The sequence below is a fragment of the Octopus bimaculoides genome, chromosome 5, assembly GCF_046866305.1.
Source record: "Octopus bimaculoides isolate indiv1 chromosome 5, ASM4686630v1, whole genome shotgun sequence".
Taxonomy (NCBI): domain Eukaryota; kingdom Metazoa; phylum Mollusca; class Cephalopoda; order Octopoda; family Octopodidae; genus Octopus; species Octopus bimaculoides.
This window is the reverse complement of record NC_142932.1, coordinates 98,144,506-98,165,056: the sequence shown is the minus strand read 5'-3', so window position 1 is coordinate 98,165,056 and position 20,551 is coordinate 98,144,506.

The window sequence follows — 20,551 nt, the reverse complement described above, 5'->3', positions numbered from 1 at the left end:
GTAAACAGAGTTGCCAAAGTAATTAAGAAGTACAAGACTATTGGATGGCTAAGCAATAAGCATCATCCAGGTAGTCCTATTTTAACTGCGCGTGATATTCGCCACATCCAACATTGCATGATGGACGACAGGTACCATACCATTTCATCATTGGCCCAAGAAGTGTCTTCTGTTAGTGGAAAGTGTGTATCCGCCCAAACAGTTCACCAAAGTTTGAACCAGTGTGGTCTTCATAGACGCATTCCTTGTAGGAAGATTCTCCTCACTACCAGGTATAAATCAAGACGTCTTTCTTTTGCTGAAACCTATGTAAGGGGAAAGAGTTTGGGAATAAAATTCTTCTTTCTGATGAGACTAAAATCAACTTGTTTGAACTCAGAATGTAAAGCATTTCACCTGGCGTGCTAACAATTCTGTCAGCTCACCGCCTTTGTGTGTGTGTATTTATATAATATTGGCTGCATGGTAAAGATAGTCACAGGCATAGCTGTGTGGTGAGAAGTTTATTTCCCAACCACATGGATCCTGGATCAGTTCCACTGTGTAGCACCTTGGACAAGTGTCTTTTACTATAGTCCTGGGATGATCAAAGTCTTGTGATGACCAAAGTCTTGTGAATAGATTTCGATATAAAGATTGCCTTATATATATATATATCCTTTTCTACTCTAGTCACAAGGCCCAAAATTTTGGGGGAGGTGGGGGCAGTCGATTAGATCAACTCCAGTATGCAACTGGTACTTAATCTATTGACCCCGGAAGGATGAAAGGCAAAATCGACCTCGGCGGAATTTGAACTCAGAAATACTGCTAAGCATTTCACCCGGCATGCTAATGTTTCTGCCAGCTCACTGCCTTAATATATAGAAAACTGAATACTACATTATGAAGCTTGTGAGAACCTCTCATATGGGTGCATAAAAGCACATGTATTTATATCATTGGCAGACAAGAATTGTCTACTACAGGCACCAGAACAGCCAGATCACGATTTCGACACACCCTGTTTCCTCAGTGGTGGATAGCTGGTAGCTACATACCTGCCAAACCTAACTGCCAACAATATGTAGAATTTTAGTGATTCGGGCATTGATCTCATAAATAGTCAACAGGCTAATTAAAAAAGTTAATATAAGTGACAGAAGCAGTATTAATACTAACAGGCAATCTTTATATCCAACTTATTGATTTTGTAAGGATCTCTCATATGGATGTACATTGTATATAATATTTCAGCCTACTAGACAGCTCACCAAAATCTGAAACTTCAAAGTCACTGTCACACCTGTTCTTGAGACAGTTACATAAATAAATAAATAAATATATGAGGGGTGCTGAAAAGTTCCTGGCTTTAAGGCTGTTGTGAGAGGCCTGGCTGGAGACCCATCCTTTTGAGTTCTTTCACAGGGCTTAGAAAAACTGAAGGACTGCAGCAATAAGTGTGTGAATCTTAGAGGGGAATATGTTGGATAAAATCATAATTAACTGATCCTCTTGTATATTCTTTTACCCAAAGCCAGGAACTTTTCAGCACCTCTTTATGTGTGTGTGTGTGTTTACTTTTTACCTTTTAGTTGATTCAGTCATTAGACTGTGGCATTGCTGGAGCACTGCCTTGTATATTCCCTATCATATATTAATGCCAAAATTTCTGATATTACTAATTCAGTGTATTTTGGGAAGCCTAGGAACAAAAGGTTCTTTTGTACTATTTTTACAACCAAAATTTATGTCTTTTTTAAAGATAAACTTTCAATATCTGCCACTTGATATGTTACCCTCAAAGCAACACGTTTTAATCTTATCACTATATCATTTTTGTATTGGTATTGTTCATGAGCCATTGCTGTCAATGACCTTATCAGCAATTGTTGTTGCAATGAAGTCAAAATCTAGTTACATTTTGTAAACCCACGTTGCTCCACTCTCATTATCATCATCATCATTGGTAGCAGCAGCAGCAACAGCACCAACTTTGATGCTGCTGCCACCACCACCTCCATTCATACTGAAACCACTACCATCACTGTTGCTCCCACCACTAGTGCCACCACAAACACAACCACCTCCGCCACTAAGAAGAACAACACCATCACCAACACCATCCTCCTCATCATCCTCATTTCTGCCACTGCCTCCACCACCAACATCACTACCACTGCCACTGCTGCTGCCAATGCTGCTGCCAACACTGCTGTCACCACCACTGCCACCACCTCCACCACCAAAGATACCACCCTCACCATCACCAATACCATTATTGCTGTCACTGCTACCATCACTGCTTTTTATTTTCAATTCACCTACCTGGAGATTAGGAAGCTGTTTGCTGCCTACAATAGACTCAGTATCGCACTCTTTTGCAAATGAATTTATCAGTTATTACAAATATCTTTAAATTCTAAACTTCATGATGAAAACCACTGAAAAAAAAACTGTCCATTTAATATAACACTAATTATAATTATTCTGGCTGTTGACAAATAGGTATGAACACACTGCTTTTATGCAATAATGTTATAACCACTATATTTATTTTATTTTTAACTAATACACTCAGTTAGGAGATTAGTTTTTACAGAACTGTTTGCAAATAGGCGCAAGCATGGCTATATGATAAGAAGCTGGTTTTTCAACCACATGGTTTCAGGTTCAGTTGCACTGAAAGGAGCCTGTCGCATATATATATCATCATCATCATCATCATCATCATCATCATCGTTTAACGTCCGCTTTCCATGCTAGCATGGGTTGGACGATTTGACTGAGGACTGGTGAAACCGGATGGCAACACCAGGCTCCAATCTAATTTGGCAGAGTTTCTACAGCTGGATGCCCTTCCTAACGCCAACCACTTAGAGAGTGTAGTGGGTGCTTTTACGTGTCACCCGCACGAAAACGGCCACGCTCGAAATGGTGTCTTTTATGTGCCACCCGCACAAGCCAGTCCAGGGGCACTGGCAACGATCTCGCTCGAAAATCCTACGGGAGCCAGTCAGGCGGTACTGGCAATGGCCACGCTCAAAATGGTGCATCTCATGTGCCACCCGCACAAGAGCCAGTCCAGGGGCACTGGCAACAATCTTACTTGGCTTGCCGGGTCTTCTCACGCACAGCACATTTCCAAAGATCTCGGTCAGTAGTCATCACCTCGGTGAGGCCCAATGTACGAAGGTCTTGCCTTACCACCTCAGCCCAGGTCTTCCTGGGCCTACCTCTTCCACGGGTTCCCTCAACTGTTAGGGTGTGGCACTTTTTCACGCAGTTATCCTCATCCATTCTCACCACATGTCCATATATATATATATATATATATATATATATATATATATATATATATATGTATATACACACATTATACACATATTATATTATACACATATAAAGCTTGAAACACGTGTACCGCGGAATCCTTTGTAGTTTTGTTGTTATTTTTTGGATTTACAATTTATGTATATATATATGTATATGTGGTATGACGTCAGTGTCTGGGGAGGCTGACCGGAAGGGCGAGTCGACCGGAAGGGCGAGTCGACCGGAAGGGGAAAAAGGGCAGGTGTTTCGTTCGGAAGCGTTGGGAGAGATGCTTGACCGGTGGAAGGTGCGACGATTATTTAGAGCGGCGTATAGACCGAGTGGCAACGGAATCGTTGAGAGGCACCATCGGACGATCAAGGCCATGGCTGAAAGGGGGCACATTTCGCCCCTGGAAGCGGTCTACTGGTACAATATGTCTCCCCGATCCGGACAAGCGGAAGAGTCTGTGCCGCACAGAGCGGTGTTCAAATATGAATGGAGGCATCCCTGTAAGATGCCAGAGTTCTGCGAGGAAGAGAAGGGACCCGCTGGCGTGAAAGTAGGGGAGGAAGTTTGGGTCAAGCCGCCGAAGGCACGCTGCTCATCACAATGGGGCAGGGGAACAGTGACAGCGGTCAATTCCAGAAACAATGTCTCTGTGGATGGAATGCCGCGTCACGTGCTGGATCTGCGCAGGATAGCCACTTCGTCGGATGAAGAGTGCGATGGAAACGAGCCACCTAGTTTGAGAAGATCTCGACGTGTAGAGCGCCCGCCCGGTTGGATGGCGGACTTCGAATTGGAGTAGGGGTAAACGTGATCTTTAAGATCAGGGTGGCGTGTGGTATGACGTCAGTGTCTGGGGAGGCTGACCGGAAGGGCGAGTCGACCGGAAGGGGAAAAAGGGCAGAGGGAGCCTCGATCGGCATTCGTGCCTTCTTCGAACAGGGCTGCGGTCAGGACAAGACGTGTTAAGCGATGGTCTAGGTTTGGGAGAAGCAGCTGCTATTCCTGGCGTACTTTGGGTCGGGGCAAGCTTCGAGGATCGGATACCGCAAGACGGACTCGCAGTCGAGGAAAGGAAAACCGAGGTAAGGCGATTACATCTACTCGTACGCACACACCACAAGCTATTTCGGCAACACGTGCAGAAATTCGCCGCGATGGCAGCCACCAAGATTAGGATCGCCAGCGATGTGATCAGGCCTTTTAATGGCGAAGGAGATGTGATGGCTTGGATACGAAAAATTAGGCTCATTGCCAAGCTGCAAGGAATAAGCGATGTGGCGAGTCTCATGGCTCTGTACTTGGAAGGGAGCGCCCTGACCCTAGAAATGGATGAGGAAGAAAGATTAAGTGCAGAGAACGTCAAACGGAGGCTGAGAGAGGCATATACGGAGAGCGAGTACGCTGCCTTCGTAAAACTAGGAACGATTAGATGGGGGGGAGAACAGGTGGATGAATACGCGGCGGAAGTGCGAAGACTGGCCACGCTGGCTGGGTTTACGGGAGAAGGCCTGGACAGAGCGGCGCGGCTGGCGTTTGTAAACGGATTCCCCGATGACATAGGGATCCGATTACAGCAGTTGCCTGGCGGGAGGAAGATGGCACTCAGCGAGCTAGTAGCGCAAGCTCGCATGTTGACACAGCACGTCGGAAGGAAGTCGATAGCGATGGTGGCGACAGAGGCACGTTCCGACAGATGACAACCTGAGAGCGGCGTGAGAAAGCCTACCGAGCAACGACAGCGGCCGTTCTCGGGCCGGTGTTTCAAATGTCAGGGGCCGCACATGGCAAGGGAATGCGCCGAATCAGGGCCCGTCTGCTATCGATGCAGGAAGACTGGGCACATCGCCCGTGATTGCGACCAGGGAAACGACCGTGGGGAAGTTGCTGCTTCTCAAACTTTCCCCGCAACCAAGTAGAGGCGCTGCCCGTGGTCGGAGTCGAGGTCGAGGGGAAGAAGTTCAAGGCCCTCGTGGACACGGGTTGCACGACTACCCTCGTGACGACAAGGGTGGCGAAGAAGTGGGATGGGACGAGTAGCATCTGAGAGGTCGACGGTAGAGAGATCCGTTGCAGGGGCAGCTCCAGTCTGGAGATAGTGTTACCGAGCGCGGCGCTGAAGCTACGGGTGATCGTGATCGACTATGTGATAGACGGGGTTGATGTCGTGTTGGGGATGGACGCCATCAACCGTCTTGGTGGTGTTAGGATTGCAGGAGATGAGGTCACATTCGGAAGCGTGGGGGCATCGTGCGCCGTGAGTCGGGACCGCCAGGGAGAGCAGAGCCCCGTCGAGGACAGCGCCGCTTACACCATCGAAGACAAAGATTTTCAGGTGGCGTTTGATGGTCGGAGGTGGACGATAGAGTGGCGATGGAAGGACGAGCCCCCACTACTAAAGAACAGGGTGAGCTGCTACCAGCATACGTTGAAAGGTCACGCCAGCGTCGAGTTCGACGAGGAGGTAGAGAGATGGATCAAGGTAGGAGTCCTTGTCCCGTGGAAAGAGAAGGTGGTGAGTGGAGTGCTGCCTCTGATGGCAGTGGTGCAGCCGACGAAAGGAAAAGTCAGACCGGTGCTGGACTTTAGGGAACTGAACGACCATATATCGTGCCACACGGGAGGCGAGGCAACAGACGTTTGCGGTGAGACATTACGTGTGTGGAGACAGTCGACCAAGGCAGCGACGATCGTCGACTTGAAGTCAGCATATTTGCAGCTCCGTGTGAGTGACAAGCTGTGGCGATACCAGCTGGTGCGGTACAAGGGCCGGACATACTGTTTAACCAGGCTGGGTCTCGGGCTGAATTCCGCTCCGAAAATTATGGCGATGGTGCTCAAGTCCGTCCTAGGGAAAGAGGAGAGAATAAGGAAGGCCACCAGTTCCTACATCGACGACATTTTGGTTGACGAGACTGTAGTGCCAGCACCGAGGTAGTGAGACACCTGGAGAGGTTCGGGCTGATTGCGAAGCCGCCTGAGTCAATGGTGGGGGGAGCTGCACTGGGGCTGAAGCTACAAAAAGACAGATCAGGCGAGCTGGTGTTCCGGAGAGGAAACGAGATCCCAGAGCTGAGTTCCAGTGTCAGCAGGAGAGAGTTGTTCTCGGTTTGTGGGAAGTTGATTGGACACTATCCGATCGCTGGTTGGTTGCGCATTGCATGTAGTTACATCAAGAGACGAGCAGAGGGGGAGAGTTGGAGTGACAAGGTAGGAGAGGCGACGGTGGCGATGATGCGGGAAATCTTGGAGAGAACGAGAGCGGAAGATCCGGTCAGAGGAAACTGGTATGTGCCCAAGACGGAGTGCGGGACGGTTTGGTGTGATGCTAGCAGTATAGCGATAGGGGTTGTGTTGGAGATCGAAGGTGCTGAGGTGGAGGATGCGGCCTGGCTGCGGAAAGCGGACGACTTCAACCACATCAATGTCGCCGAACTAGATGCGGTGCTGAAAGGGGTGAACTTGGCCTTGAGATGGGGACTGCGGTCGATCGAGATCCAGACGGATTCGGTCACCGTGGTCGGCTGGGTAGGAACGGTAATTACCAGCTAGAAGAGAGTCCGGACGAAAGGTGCCGCAGAGATGTTGGTGAAACGCCGCCTAGGAGTTCTGGGAGAGCTGATCGCCGAGTTTGGACTGAAGCTGAACGTGGTTTTTGTGCCTTCAGAAAGAAACAGGGCGGACACACTGACCAGGGTGAAAAAGGCGTGGCTGGAGGAACCGGAGGAAGCAAGGAAAGGGATAGCAGCAGCGTGTCGGCTGGGTGACTCCGAACTGAAGGAGCTACATGCTATGCACCACTCGGGGGTGGATAGGACCCTGTATCTGGCGAAAATGGTTGATGCTGACGTCACTAGGAGAAACGTTAAGAAAGTGGTCACGAAATGTGACAGATGCCAGTCTATTGACCCCACCCAGGGTGGGCATGAGCAGGGGAACCTCTCAGTAGAGTGCAACTGGAGGAGACTGGCTGTGGATGTGATGCACTACCGTCAGGAAATGTATCTCAGCATGGTCGACTGCGGGCCGGGCCGGCTGGCCATTTGGAGGGAGCTGAGGACAGGCATTGCCGATGAGATTGCCCGCATTCTGAACGGGATATTCTTGGAGAGGGGTCCTGTGGAAGAACTGTTAATGGACAACGGGGCAGCGTTTTGTTCGGAAGCGTTGGGAGAGATGCTTGACCGGTGGAAGGTGCGACGATTATTTAGAGCAGCGTATAGACCGAGTGGCAACGGAATCGTTGAGAGGTACCATCGGACGATCAAGGCCATGGCTGAAAGGGGGCACATTTCGCCCCTGGAAGCGGTCTACTGGTACAATATGTCTCTCCAATCCGGACAAGCGGAAGAGTCTGTGCCGCACAGAGCGGTGTTCAAATATGAATGGAGGCATCCCTGTAAGATGCCAGAGTTCTGCGAGGAAGAGAAGGGACCCGCTGGCGTGAAAGTAGGGGAGGAAGTTTGGGTCAAGCCGCCGAAGGCACGCTGCTCATCACAATGGGGCAGGGGAACAGTGACAGCGGTCAATTCCAGAAACAATGTCTCTGTGGATGGAATGCCGCGTCACGTGCTGGATCTGCGCAGGATAGCCACTTCGTCGGATGAAGAGTGCGATGGAAACGAGCCACCTAGCTTGAGAAGATCTCGACGTGTAGGGTGCCCGCCCGGTTGGATGGCGGACTTCGAATTGGAGTAGGGGTGAACGTGATCTTTAAGATCAGGGTGGCGTGTGGTATGACGTCAGTGTCTGGGGAGGCTGACCGGAAGGGCGAGTCGACCGGAAGGGGAAAAAGGGCAGAGGGAGCCTCGATCGGCATTCGTGCCTTCTTCGAATGGGGCTGCGGTCAGGACAAGACGTGTTAAGCGACGGTCTAGGTTTGGGAAGGTTTGGGAGAAGCAGCTGCTATTCCCGGCGTACTTTGGGTCGGGGCAAGCTTCGAGGATCGGATACCGCAAGACGGACTCGCAGTCGAGGAAAGGAAAACCGAGGTAAGGCGATTACATCTACTCGTACGCACACACCACAGTATATATATATTAAAGTAATAAAATTAATGTCTGGTCATAGAGTGACCAATGATTTCACATCCACGAAGGATTTAGCTGAAGACAATTGTAACTTTTCACCTCTGGGAGGCAAAATCTGTTACAGTCATTTGGTCAATCGATCATCAAAGAATAGTCTGGTGTCAATGAGGATGGGTTATCTCACTTAGACAAGTTATTTGTGGGCTGGGAGATGGGGAAACAAGAGATTTATCCCTTGGGCTGCTTCTGGATCACAAGGACCCTTCCAGGCTTAGCCAGACAATAGGGAATTCTATGCTTGCAGCTGATAATGCTTGGAATGGGTGCAGGGGCTGAAAATTTCTTGATGAGTATTCAGTGATCCAGCTTTCAGGGTGTCTTTGAGTATCTTTGCTTGCTCAGCTATGCAAAGCTTGCAGTGTACACTCCTGTTGATGTAGGGTCCCAGCTGCTCTAAGATCTTCCACTTGATATCATATGGGGTCCCTTTATCTTTGAGGTACCACACATGGCTAGCCAGGAATGTGATGAATTGTCTTCCTGAAATCCTGAAGGAGGACCTGTGGTTGAACAGACATTTCTTGAAGCTGTCCTGGCTGACACAATATATTTCCAACCTTGGGTGTTGGCTGTACTCACATTACTGGTGCATCTTTGGTTGGCTCCAGACCTGGAGATGTTGTTGTTGCCACTAGTGTTGTTGGGACTGCTGTTATCATCACAATATGTGGGTCCAGTGATATCACTGTGGCTGCTGTCAACACAGCTTCCTGTGACCCAGCTATCATGTTCAAGAACCTAGTGAAGGGTGTCAGCAAGAGGATCTTGAATCTATCCTCAAAGTTAAGATATCTTCAATGGCTAGCCTACTATGAGGCACTGGCATCCAGTGGGTTTAAGGACATCTACATGCCAGGCCCTAACACCTACAAAAGGAAGTGCCACCAAAACATCATTTAGTTTGCCCTACCCTTCTCACTCAACGTGTGTGGGAAGAATATTCCTCAGGTTAGTAGACAAACACTTTACACAGACACACAAATATGGACATTTATTCAATAGGCACAATCTAAGGGTCTCCTTTAGTTGTGCACCCAACATGAAAAATATATTAACTAACACTCATAAAACACAGGAGGAGGCAGATTGTTCTTGCAGGATGTACAATGACTCAGTGGGAGGCCAATGTGAGGCTGAGGGAGTTATCTATGAGGCTGTGGTGATACCCAGGCCTAGAGATCACAGTAATGGCAGCAACAGATTGAATCATCCAACAACATCGATGGTATCAGAAGCAGTGACAGCAGTAGAAACACCAGCACTGAAGCCAACAACCCCAGCACCAGCACTATGGCCAGAGAAGATGACCAGCAAAAGAGACCAATAGAATAAATACTAGGCTTAAAAAGAATAAGTTCTGGGGTCAATTTCTTCGACTAAAACCCTTCAAAGTGGTGCCCCAGCATGGCAACAGTCAAATGACTGAAACAAGTAAAAGAATAAATATGTTATCTCTAATTCCACTAATTATCTAGTCATTCCTTCCTTAAGGAGAGCTGACTGGATGTTTGTCTGTTCATTCATTTGGTTGTACACCTATATTTCTGTACTGGTATGGGATAGATGACATTAGCAGAGAGAAGTAGATATGGTATGGCTATATGCTGTTCCCATTGCCAGTCCTTATCTGCTTGGCCAAGTAAGATATTTTTCATTTCACTGGTCCTTACACTTTGACAGCTGAAACTTGAACATTTTTTTACTTTCCAGATACTGTAAAGGTAAACACCTTTTTTGTTAAGATGATTTTGAGGACACGTGGAATATCATTCACATACATATGTGTGCACATACAAGCAAATACATCCACATGCACACAAATATACACAATAGGTTGCCTCTCAGTTTCCACCAACTGCTTCCAGTCACAAGTAAAAAACATTAGTCCCCAAGGTACTATACAGTAATTGAACTCACAATCATGTCTGTGAACTGAGCTTTGTAACCACACACTCATGCCTAAGACTATTCTTGGGATTTAGTAAGGAAAAACCTGGGAGCTTTCCTGCTGTTTTCTCTTGGTGGGGATAAAATTTAATATTTTTAAAGAAAAATTAAAATGATGAAGCTAGTCAAGGACACTCATCATTGTCATCATAATTCAACATCTATGCTGTTTTGGCATGGTTTCTGCAGCTGGATGCCCTTCCTAACACCAACTACTTTATAGAATGTGCTGGGTGTTTTACATGAGACACCAGCATGAATGCTTTGAATGTGATGCCAGCATGAGTGCTTCTAATGTGGCACCGACATGAGTCCTTTTAACATGGCGCCAGCACAAGTGTTTTCAATGTGGTGCTGCTAATATGTCACTGGCACATATGCTTTTAATGTGCTGCTGGCATGAATGCTTTTAATGTGGCACCAGCACAAGTGCTTACAATGTGGCCCCAGTATGGGTGTTTTTCTCCACGACACTGAAACAGGTATGTATGGACGGCTGTGATTTTACATAGCTAGACATACCTTCTCAAGTACAGCAAATAACCAGAAATCTCAATCCTTTGTCATCTCCACAGTGAAGCTCAACATCTGAGATACTTTCTCACCACTTTGTCCTATGTCTTCCTGGGTCTACCCCATCCACAATCATAGATTGGCACTTTTTGATGCCGCTGTCCTCATCAATATACATCATATGGCCATACAAGTGCAGTCTTCTCTCTTGCATGCAACATCTGATGCCTGTTATACCCAATTTTTCTCTTAAATCATTTACATTCTGTTGTACGTGCACACTGACATTATCCATCCAGTGGAGCATACTGGCTTCATTTCTTTCAAGCATTTGCATGTCCTCAATAGTCAGCCCATGTTTCTTGCCATGCAACATGGCTGTACTTGCACAGACTTCATACAATTTGCCTTTCACTCTGTGGAAGAGGCCCTTTGTTATCAACAAAGGTTCGAGCTCTTTGAACTTTGCCCAGCCCATTCTTATTCTTGAAAATTAAACTTTCAGAACTTCCACTATTAACTTGGTTACTTAGGTATCAAAAGCTATCTACTACTTCTAAGGATGTCCCTAGATATTCTTAGTGTTTATTGTACCTGCACCTTACTATGCACAAAACTGCTTTCTCCATTAACCTTCCAGTGATAACACTGCACAGTTTATGTGTCCATAGCTTTCACAGGGTACACCATATGGAACTTCTACCAACCCCTTTCTGACATTGAGCAGGGCCATCTCCCTGAATAGATTTGTGAATTGTCTGTTTTCCTACTTAATAGGACTTTGCTTTTTGCTAAATTACTCTGAGGCCCTTAGATTCCAGTCTTTGCTTCCACACTTGAAATTTCCTCTCTAGTTCAGGTGGTGATTAAGCTATAAGAACAAGTTCATCAGTGTAGAGGAGCTCCCAAAGGCAACCAGTCTTGAATTCCTCTCTTATGAGTTGGAGGACTATGATAAACAAGAGGGGGCTGAGAACTGATCCTTGGTGAACTCCTACTTATACAACTAAATTCATTGCTATACTCATTACCAACCCCCACCTTACTGACAACATCGCTGTACATCACTTGTACAACTCCCATCAATCATCTATCCTTAGCTTTCTGGTGAGAATGTAGTCAATCTGGCTTGTGTGTCCACCATATGGATAGGTGAACAGGTGACTGGCTGATTTCCTGAAGTTAGTACTGCAGATCATAAAGTCATTTTTGTCCCAGAACTCCATCACCTTGGTTCCTTCCTCATTGGGAAATCAACTCCATAGCCTCCATGCACTTCATGGAAGCCTCCTGGATGCTGTTCAACCTGTCCATGAAGAGAAGGTTGTTGTCATTTGTTGGTGAGGTAGTCTGCAAAAATTGAATTCAGAATAAAATTGGAAAAAAATAAAAAATAAAAACACTAGAAGACAGAAAATTAAGTTTGGACATTTTCTTTTTGTATCTGTAGATCTCACCTATTGCATTGCTTAAGGCAAATGGAACTTGTGAAAGTGAGAGACTCAGAAAAAATCATAGGACAATGTAATGAATATTGGTCTCAGGACCTCGAGTCTCATGGTGGATATGATGAAGAACCAGGATGACTGGCAATATGCAATGCTACAGAAAACATGCCCATCTCAGCAAAACTGAAGTTCTGAAAGTATAATGTATATATACACAAATGGGGCCTCTTGCCTAATTTCCTCATCAAGCTTTCCCTCCACCTCTTCATTTCTCTATCAGTGATCTCTCAATCATTTGCCTAACAGCAGTTTTCTACTGCTATAATTAAATGGGGGTAGAACTATATATGTTATCATCTTTACTGTGATACCTGAACCATCCTGCTTTCATAATATTGTTGTTCTCCATTTACATTAATTACCCCATCTTTCTATGCTACCAAATTATCTCTCTTTCTCCTCTCCAGTGATTCATAGACTTGCCTATATCACCATACATCTCACACTTTCCCCATACACTACATCTCCACTCACACTTTTACAACCTACTTACTCTCATGTAATCTCCATTTCTCTCATTCTTCTCTGTAGGTTGGGGAGAGCAGATGCAGAATGGTATCTATTCTCCCAGACCTTCCCTCAAACTCATATTTATCACTGATCTCCCCTCCACCATTCACTACATACCCACCAAATCTCTAGTCATTATCTTATCTCTCCCACCTTCTATTCAATTCATATTTATCATCAACCCTTATGCCCTATCTCTCTTGTTCAATATTTTACTCCTACTCCTTCTTTAGCAATCACTCACTCTCTCTATCTCTCTCTCTCTCTACACACTCTTACAAGCTCTACCTACTCCCCCTTCCCATTCTTCTTTCTCTAGGCTCCACCCTGGTACCTTGTTGCTATCATCTTTATCTCTCTTTTCAGCTCCATACTAATTACTCCAGCCCATTCTTGTGTAATGTAAGCTGCCATGTATCTCTTCTACAACAAGGAATTTTTTCCAGTTTCTTCCTTCATATTCTAACCTTTCTTCACCTAGAATAAAGCTGCCTCTATCTCTACAGAAGCCTCATTCAGTTGAATAAAATCTTAGTCTTGCAAGGTATGCTAGTGCTGGTGTCATGAAAGAAGCACCAGTTACACCCTGAGAAACGGTTGGCGTTAGGAAAGACATCTGATTGTAGAGGCCATGCCAAAGCAGACATTGAAATATGGACCTTGTCAAACTATCCAAACCATACCAAGTTGGAAGACAGGTGTTAAAATATGATGATGACGACAATGACAATGGTATTGATGATATCAGCTTGCTTTTTTGTAATTTCATCAAATGAAGTTTTTAAATACTACTAATTGCAAGGGTGAGAAGGATGTTGTAAATAGAGTCAATTAGTTAATTTTATTTATTTATATTTTGTGTGTTTTGGAAATTACTAACTCGCTGATCAGTCCCATACACTCAGGGAACTGTAACACAAAAAATTTTGTGATAGTAGTGTAAGATTATATATATAAATATATATACAAGGTGGGGCAGAGAGGATGGATGTTTTTGAAAAATTCACAAAATCATTAATTTTAGCAACAAACAAATTTTATTGACATCAATGTGTTTCTTTTGAATTAGTATTTGTTAAAATCAAGTGTGGAAAACAACACTCTTGTGGGTTCGAACCCACAAAAGTTAAAAAGTGAAACAGAGACAGGCAGAAACAAGAAAAATGCCACTGTTACTTGAATACTATACAAATATGTCTTTAAAAAGACTTTTCTTTTAAATTTACCAAAATTTAATTTTTAAACAATTTTTCAAAAATCTATTATTCATATTTACTGTTGAAAAGATCTCAAGGATCGAAACCGGTTCTGTAATGTTCTTTATAAAAGTATTTTAGCATTTTCTACTTTGTCTTTTTTCCATATATATATCTACTCGTGTGTTCCTCTTCAACCTTTTACATGTAGTGGTTTTCTGATTGCAGCCTTCCCATGAAATCCAGCTTTGTGCAGCTCCCAGCAAACAGTTTTTGTGGAAACTGGGTTCTTGAGGTGGTCATTAAGCTCTGCAGTAATATGTATATATGCATGTATATATATGTATGTATGTATGCATGTGTATATGTGAGATATACAGGGGTTGGACAAAATAATGGAAACACCTTAACATTTCAAACAAATTTATTTTAATATGGGGTAAGACCACCTTTGGCAGTAATTACAGCTTGAATTCTATGAGGTATGGACTCGTGCAAAGTTTGAATTGTTTCCAAAGGAATTTTTGTCCATTCTTCAGCTAAAACAGTCTCCAGTTCTTGTAGTGATGATGGTGGAGGATATCGACTCCTTACTTGTTTTTCTAAAATGCACCGTAAATGTTCAATAATATTGAGATCTGGGGACTGTGGTGGCCAGATAAGATGTTCAACTTCACTAGAATGTTCCTTGTGCCATTCAGTAACAACTTTAGCTGTGTGAATTGGTGCATTATCATCCTGAAAGATTGCGTTTCCCTCTGGAAACAGTTCTGCAACCATAGGATGAATTTGATCAGATAAAATGCTTAAATAGTCTTGACTATTGATTCTGCCATGAAGGGAAACCATTGGGCCGGCAGATTTCCAAGATATAGCTCCCCAGATCACCACAGATATTCCTCTATGTTTAACAGTTGGAAGAAGGCCGTCTGAGTCAGATGCCTCTTTTGGCTGTCTCCACACATATACTCGGCTGGTGGTCGAAAATAGGGTAAAGGATGTCTCATCTGAGAAAATAACATGCTTCCACTGCTCTAGGGACCAATTCTGTAGATTTTTACTCCACTATAAATGCTTTGCAACGTTTGTTTTTGAAAGTAGTGGTTTTCTGATTGCAGCCTTCCCATGAAATCCAGCTTTGTGCAGCTCCCAGCAAACAGTTTTTGTGGAAACTGGGTTCTTGAGGTGGTCATTAAGCTCTGCAGTAATTTTGGGAGCTGTACTTTTGTGATACTTTCTAACAATTTGCGTAAGAGTCCGACTGTCCCTATCTGAAAGTTTTGGGTTTTCTTCCAGAGTTTTGTTCTGAAGAGGAGGTTTTTTCCCTCTTTCTCAAAGGCTGTCATTACTTTTGAGACAGTACTTCTTGATACACCAAACATTTCAGCTGTTTTCTTTACACTAGTACCTGCCATACAAGCACCAACAATTTGACCCCTTTGAAAGTCCAATAGATCTGTCATTTTAATGAATTTTAATTACCTTTTTCTGATAATATCTGAAAAGAAACAGCAATTTTATCAAAACATATTAAGCAACACTAATAATAAATCAAAAAACATAAAAATAAACAAACTATTAAACTGAAAGTATCTCATCTTACAATAGAGAGATGTTTATTGTTTCACTTTTGACATGTAATACTGAAATAGTGTAAGAGATAAGAGATTGCACTGGGCTCACATTAGGCAAGAAGTTGAAAATTTTTTTGGTCCATGACACTGCATGGACCCTAAGTAAGGCATGTGAAAAATTTGAATGGAATCAGTTATGTAGTTCTTGAGTTTTAGGGATTCACACAAACAGAAAGACAGACAGACACACACACACACATTCTCATAATATATATAGATAGATATACATGCATACATGCATGTATGTAGGTTGGACTGCTGAACTCTACACATTTTTTTCATTTTTAATTCTCTCTCGCTGACCAAAACATTCAATTTTTTTTCTCCATGTTTTTCTTCTTGTTTTCTCTGTATTCTTTCTGTTGAAGAGCGTAGCTCGAAACGTTAAAGACATTCTGTATTCCCGAGCGTCAAACTAACACACCCTTTTGTTGTTTACACCACCTGCCCTCGTCAGTTGTTTTTTTTTTTCGTACATTCTCCCATATATATATATATATATATATATATATATATATATATAGCACCACCTAAGGCAAGTGTCTTCTACTATAGTCACAGACCAACCAAAGCATTGTGAATGGATTTGGTAGACTGAAACTGAAAGAAGCCCGGGTACTTTTGTTTATATCCCCCAACTAAAAAAATTGTTTAACCCTCAATAAAACAAAAACAAAAAAAAAATTAATAAACATGAAAACTGAAAAAAATTAATAAACAGGAAAACTGAAAATATCACACATTACAAAAGAGAGATGTTATTGTTTCACTTTTGACACATAATACTGAAAGAGATAAGAGATTGCTCTGGGCTCACATTAGTAAGGCACGTGAAAAATTTGAATGAAATTGGGGTTGAGTAGTTCTTGAGTTTTAGGGATTCACACAGACAGACACACACACACACATTCTCATTTTTATATATATAGATAAATGTACATTATTATTTTGCTGAGAGATTGTGATACTAATAACCTGGTGTGAGAATACAATATACTTCATATCTGACCACAAGGAAATATTACCAGACTCAGAAGCAGTTGAAGGCTGGTGACAAGAAAAGTCTCTGGCTGTAGAAAATCTACATAAACAATTTCCGTCTGCCCCACGCAAGCATTGAAAAGTTTGAAACAATAATGATTTAGTTTAACGTTCTACTAATTCAACCATCTTTAGTGACAGAAGTATTTTCTATCAATATTTTGTATTTTTATGAAGATTTGTTTACTATTTGTGAATTTCGTAAATCCAATTTTTAATACTATCCCAGTAAAAAAAAAAAAAATTTAATATTTTGTAATTTACTTGTTTTAGTTATTTGAAACCAAGTGTAAACTTCTTATAATTAATGAAGAAAATATCAAGTTTGCAATCACCAAAAGTACAAATCAAAACGACAAGGGATATTTCTCAATTACAACATTAAACTAAACATACATTTACTCATGAAAAAAGAATATAAAAAGTAATGTTAAAACTTAGGTTTATATATATAGGGTGTGATGGTATATTTTTAATTTCGCTCATGCACATTGTTTCTTTTTGATTTTGTCAACTACACAGTCTAGCAGGGTCAGTTGAGTACCGTCTGAGTAAAACCAGCACCATGATGCAATTCACTCTACCAGAAATTTGGAAACAACATGCTGTACTGTTTGACATACGCACAAGAAGCTCCAATATAAACATTTCAGAGTGCTTGGGTGTCAATCTAAAAACAGTGCAAAGGATTTGGAAAGAGTTGAACGAGTGGGAAAGAGTTGAGTGATTACAAAGGCACGGCAGTTTGAAAAACTCACTCTGATCGTTTTGATGAGAAAAGAACTCCTGAATTTGTTGGTGAGATCCAGGCCATAATTGACAACAATCCCTCCAAGTCAATCAGGTCCATGGGAGTGTATGAGTTTCTTGTCAGGCAGTAGTACATGAAGACATACAGTATTCCTCATAGATGATGAGAAAGGCCCAATTTTTATCCCAAGCCATCAAGGGCAAGAGGAAAGACTATGCTACAAAGCTTTTGAACAAATTCAAGCATCCCCTCCAACCAAACATGCCTTGGGTTTTCTCAGATGAGAAAAATTTCTGCTAGAATCAGATCGTAAACACACAGAACAACTGTTGGCTTGCTATGTCCCCAAAACATCTACCGAGAGTGATAAAAATCAAACATCCAGTCAACATCATAGTATTTGGAGTGATCACTAGTGATGGTGATGTTATGCCTCCATTCATCTTCCCACACAGCCTCAGACTCAACACAGAGGCCTACATCAAGTGCCTGGAGGAAGTAGTGATGTCCTGGATGAAGAGGGTGGCTGCTGGAAGATCCTATATCTGGCAACAGGACTCTGCACCATGCCACACAAGCAGGAGAACCCAGTCATGGCTGTCAGACAATTTCTGCAACCACATCACCCCTAACATCTGGCCACCTAACTTCCCAGACTGCAACTCCCTTGATTATTATGTGTGGGGTGCAGTTGAGTGAGAGACCAAGAAAACTCCTTGTAACACCAAAGACGAACTGAAGGCAAGTATTATGGCAGCATTCACCAACTTAAACAAGGAGACTGTCCAGAAGAGTTGCAGGAGATTCTGAAGTGGTCTGGAGGCTGTGGTTGAAGCCAATACCAATTTTATCGAATAAATTTACACTTTAGTAGTATTTCAAGATATTTCAATGTAATTTTGGTAAATATATCTATTAAAATGAGATGTGTTATTTTCCATTTTTGCATAATTTAGATGACAGTTTATTCACCACTATATATATATATATATATATATATATATATATATATATATATATATATATATATATATATATATATATATATATATATATATATATATATATATATATATAGATATATATATATATATATATATGAAATATATGTATAGTTTAGGATAATCAGTAAGTTGTCATAATAGTCTATTATGACAACTTACAGATTATCCTAAACTATACACATATAAATATCCTCTATTTATCTAATATCGAGGTCTCATTCTTTTGTTGTCACTTTTATTATTATTATTATTATTATTATAAATTATTAAAGATATATGGGGATAGAAATTTAGCATTAAATTTAGCAATATTGGAGCTGTTTTAAAGAGAGGTAACTGAGGCTGTAAGAAAAAATTTTAAGTTCCTCTTCTGGTATAACTCAGTGAAATGTATTCACATTTATGGTTAAAAATGATCCATTTCATTTACAGATATATGATTGGTTTCTATAAATGTTCAAACAGTTTGACAGAAATTAACTTTAGAAATGCTATGGGGGGAGCAATGATGTTGAATTTAGAAATTTTATCAATTTAAAGAAGGGACAGCATACATGACAATTTCAAGGTTCAACAAACTGGTGTGATAAAAGTAATTGATGGTCAGTTTTTAAAATTATGTCCAAATGATCTCTGCAGAAAAAAACAAAGGGAGGGAAGGAATTCCAGAAGATTGTATTTGTAAGAGTGAATGACTGGGTGATAAGTTTAGTTCTGGATTTAGGAATTGATATATAATTGGGCTGACAGGTAAATGAGAAATAGGTAGATGGTGTGAGTAAGTAGAAAGCAAGTTGAGGGGAGCAGAAGCTGTTGTAGTAATAATGATAGAAGTAGTCAAATGAAGAAACAGTTCATCTGTGAGCTAATGAGTGAAGATTGGTGATTATGGAACTTTTACTAATGAGTTGAATGGCTTTCTTTTTAATGTGGTCTAGAATGTTTGTGTATATAACATCAATGCTGTACTGCAACTTGTCCTACTTGAACTTGGTAGATAGTCAGTAATTGATTGGGACTGAAGTATTTTCTGACTGTAATGAAGAAGCCTTGTCTTCAATGTAATTTTGGCAATGCTATAAACACAAAATATGAAAGTGCATGGCCTAGTGTTTAAGATGTTGCATACACAATCACAAGATTGTAGTTTTGATTCCCAGACCAGCGGTGTATTTTGTTCTTGAAAACACTTCGTTTCATGTTGCTCCAGTCCATTCAGCTACAAATGGGTAACCCTGTGACAGACTGGCATTCTGTTCAGAGGTCATTTTGGTCTGCCTGCCAAGCCAGTAAATAGGCTTCATTTAAAAGCTACAACAATGTAGGGAGCACATTGTGGCTAGCAGCATAAACATCTGATAGTCTGATCAAGTAATCTAATTTGTTTATTGTTATTTACGATTTAAAAAAAAAACTTTAATTGTATCCCTATAATATTCCTGTAGTTTATACACCTCAAAGATCTGTTTTAAAAAGTGGACAACACATGCTTTAGTTTACAAATAAGTGTCAATGAATGTCCAGCAGGCCTTAAAAATGCAACTCTTAAAACATATTTCCTGTCCTTGCAAAAATAGAAATCCATTTATCACACTGGAATTAAAATCTATTTCCTGTCCTTGTAAGAAAAAAAATCCATTTATCACAATAGTTAAAATCACCTTAAGGAAAACCAAAACAACGTGGCTGTGAAAGATTTAGTTCAGATTACATTCGTTTTATATAATTAGATTAGTCATCTGAACAAACCGAGATTTCAAGATATGTTTGTTTAATAAAAAACAAAAATAATAACATTTTTGTCAGTTACTTTGGAAATTGAATGTAAGAATGAAAGAACTCAATGTTATTCTAATATTGTTTTCACAATAATTAGAATATATCTATTCAGTTTGTAATAGTTTAATCAACAATGAGAAATAATGAGTAAAATCTGATGCGACAATTTTTTTTTCCAGGCGCACCGCAGTATAATTATATAAGGGGTATCGGCTTAGCATTACATTCAGCTAGGTTAGATAACGTTAAGTGGTAGATGAACATTGTACAATACA